Below are 3,922 nucleotides of genomic sequence, written 5' to 3'. Positions count from 1 at the left end.
TATAAACCCGATTGGTTGTTGAATGCAACGCGAGTGTGTTTTGCTAAATTGCTAAATTTGTAAATTGTGTAACACATGAAATCTCATAAGATTCGGAGGAATGAGGTCACAGCCGTGATCATCATCATCATCATCATCATCATCGTCATCATCATCGTCATCGATCCAAAGCTCGTCATCGCTCGCTCGTCACGCATCCGTTCCTTTGCTTCTATCGTGTTTTTAATATTGTTTGATTATACTGTAAATATTGGAGGTGTGCTGTGATATTTATTCAGGACAATCATCTTGTACTGGTTCTTGAGTTCATATTGTACATGATCAAATATACTGTATGGATCAACAAACGTCTGCTTGCTCATAACTCACTATATTATATGTATATATCACTCAGAGTTCTTTTAGATCATGAATTTGTTTAACTGTCCTTGTTAAATCTTGCTAAATGTCCATGTTGAAAATCTCACACAGGTTTATAAAGTTAAATCAGTAACACTTTACCGAAGTCTTTATGTATTATGCATTATAAAGGTATGTTGTAATGCATTATATTTTTCATAAATAATTGTAACCAAAAATGCATTGTAATATTTGAAGGTTTGCTTGTTGTGTGTTTTAATGCATTGTACTTTCTAAAGATGTAACAATGAATAGAAAAGTGTTATAATGCATCATAACTGTGGTTATAATTATTCATGAGATCATTAAATAAGGCATAATTAATGCATTAAAACACTTTTATAAAGCATTAAATATATATTAAGGCTTTACGTAAAGTGTTATATTTATATCATTTATATCAAAAACTACATTAAGGTCTCGTTAGTTAACATTAGTTAATGCACAATTACTTAAAAACACAACTGTTCAATGCACTGCATATATATAATTCAGATGCAAGATGACTTAAGATATTAAGTCGTAATTTCTGAAAAATTTATTAAAATCCAGCGGATTTATTCTTAATACGAGAACAAATATTTTCCTGTGGGGTCTGGAAAAATAATCTTGTTTTCCTTTTGAGTTAAGTTTATTTTTCTGACCTCATTGGCAAAATAATTTTAATTTAAATTTATTTATTATTATTAGAACATATCTTGATTTAAAGATGCTTAGATATTTGTACTGGAAAAAACTGTCAAATACCAAGTTTTGCCACATGTTAGTTTGCTCATATTTGCTCAGGGCAATGAAATAATATAACGGGTACATTTGGTTTTAATAATGCATTTGTTAATGCTGACAATCACATTACATAAGATTAATAAGTTGTTTTATTTATCTAATGTTTAAAAATGGAACCTTATTGTAAAGTTTAACCCAGAATTGTATTAATAAATAACACAAATAAGGCTTCAGGCAAAGACTTTCATCAGATGATTGAAAAGCATGAGCCTGATAAAAGAGATGAGGATTTGACTCTCATGAGGCTTTAAAAGATGTGGAATATGAAGTATCATATGAATCACATGAACTGCTGTTATGATGCTTTATTAATAACAGTGATCAGCATCTCCTTAAAGAAATAAAGCATCCAGGTTTAGATTGACACGAGTGTGAGTAAATCTAGTGTTGAGGACTCATTCTTCCATAACAATAATAGAACCTTCATTCAGAACGACCTGCTCTTTGTGCTCGAAATGTTACCATAAAAACATTATTTATTCAATTTCTCATGAAATGTTTTATTTCTGAAAATAAATGTCTTGACATGTTACTTGTTTCAGAGAGCATTCAAGAGTAACATTCCCGGGATTTCCCATGCAACTTGGTATAATGGAATATTTATGGAAGACCGTTCTCGCCACTGCATAAAATTTTTTTTAAAAAGGTAAATGTGACTTTATCGCACAAATCTAACTTTTTTTCTCAGAATTGTGAGATATAGACTTGCAATTCCAAGAAATAAACTCACAGTTGCGAGTTATAAAGTCAAAATTGCGAGAAAAAAGACTGAATTGTGAGAAAAAAGTCAGAATTGCGAGAAAAAAGTCAGAATTGCGAGAAAAATGTCCTAATTGCGAGAAAAATGTCCGAATGGTGAGAAAAAAAGTCAGAATTGCGAGAAAAAAGTCAGAATTGCGAGAAAAAAGTCTGAATTGCGAAAAAGTCAGAATTGCGAGAAAAATGTCCGAATCGCGAGAAAAATGTCCGAATTGCGAGAAAAAAGTCAGAATTGCGAGAAAAAAGTCAGAATTGCGAGAAAAAAGTCTGAATTGCGAAAAAGTCAGAATTGCGAGAAAAATGTCAGAATCGCGAGAAAAATGTCCGAATTGAGAGAAAAAAGTACGAATTGCGAGAAAAAAGTCTCAATTGCGAGAAAAAAGTCTGAACTGCGAAAAAAAGTCTGAATTGTGAGAAAAAAGTCTGAATTGCGAGAAAAAAGTCTGAATTGCGAGAAAGAAAAGTAATAACCTTTTTTTGTTTTTTATTCAGTGGCAGAAACGGGCTTCCATAAATATTCCCTTCACACGGTGTTTTTAAAACTTTTCAAAAATTATATTTTGAATGTTCAGAGAACATTTTTCATAACTTAACGGGAACGATCTCAACACATGTTTGTGTTAGCTGGGTTACAGTAGAAAAAGCCTGGATGAGAGAATCTTATACAGTGGTGTGAAAAAGTGTTGGTAAGGCTTTGGGACTCCAGCGAACCATAGTCAGAGCTATTATCCACAAATTGAGAAAACTTGGAACAGTGTTGAACCTTCCCAGGAGTTGCCGGCCAACCAAAATTACTCCAAGAATACAACGAGGACTCATCCAAGAGGTCATAAAAGAACCCAGAACAACATCTAAAGAACTGCAGGCCTCACTCGCCTCAATTAAGCTCATTGTTCATGATTCATCAATAAGAAAGAGACTGGGCATAAACGACATCAGTGGGAGAGTTCCAAGACAAAAGCCTCTGCTGACCAAAAAGAACACAAAGGCTCGTCTCTCATTTGCCAAAAAATATCTTGATTATCCCCAAGACTTTTGGGCAAATATTCTGTGGACTGATGAGACAAAAGTTGAACTTTTTGGAAGGTGTGTGTCCCGTTACATCTGGCGTAAAACCAGCACAGCTTTCATAAAAAGAACATCATACCAACAGTCAAACATGGTGGAGGTGGTGTGATGATCTGGGGCTGCTCTGCAGCTTCAGGAACTGGACGACTTGCCATAACTGACGGAAGCATGAATTCTGCTCTCTATCAGAAAATCCTGAAGGAGAATGTCCGGCCATTAGTTTGTGACCTCAAGCTCAAGCGCACTTGGGTTATGCAGCTGGACAATGATCCCAAACACACCAGCAAGTCCACCTCTGAATGGCTCAAGAAAAACTAAATTAAGGTTTTGGAGTGGCCAAATCAAAGTCCGGACTTAAATCCGATTGAGATGCTTAAACAGTCCATTCATGCTGGAAAACCCTCCAATGTGGCTGAATTAAAACAATTCTGCAAAGAAGAGTGGGCCAAAATTCCTCCACAGTGATGTGAAAGACTCATTGCCAGTTATCACAAACGCATGATTGCAGTTTTTGCTGCAAAGCGTGGCACAACCAGTTATTAGATTTAGGGGGCAATTAATTTTTCACATAGGGCCAGGCAGGTTTGGACAGCTTTTTTCCCTTAATAAAATAAATAATCATTTAAAAACTGCATTTTGTATTTACTTGCATTATCTTTGTGTAATATTAAAATTAGCTTGATGATCTGAATCTTTTAAGTGTGACAAATATGCAAAAAAAAATTAAAACAAGAAGGGGGCCAACACTTTTTCACACCACTGTAACTGCTGTCAGATTATATTATTGCTGATTGATAAATGTTCTTGAAATCGTCTCAGGTTGGCCGGCGACAGCCATGACGTCACTACCGGTGCGACTATTAGGATAAATAGGCGCCGGGAGAACACATCATCCACTTCTTCATCTGAA

The sequence above is a fragment of the Sinocyclocheilus grahami genome, unplaced genomic scaffold (assembly GCF_001515645.1).
Source record: "Sinocyclocheilus grahami isolate Dianchi unplaced genomic scaffold, SAMN03320097.WGS_v1.1 scaffold1448.1, whole genome shotgun sequence".
Classification (NCBI taxonomy): domain Eukaryota; kingdom Metazoa; phylum Chordata; class Actinopteri; order Cypriniformes; family Cyprinidae; genus Sinocyclocheilus; species Sinocyclocheilus grahami.
Note: the sequence above shows the minus strand (reverse complement) of the source record.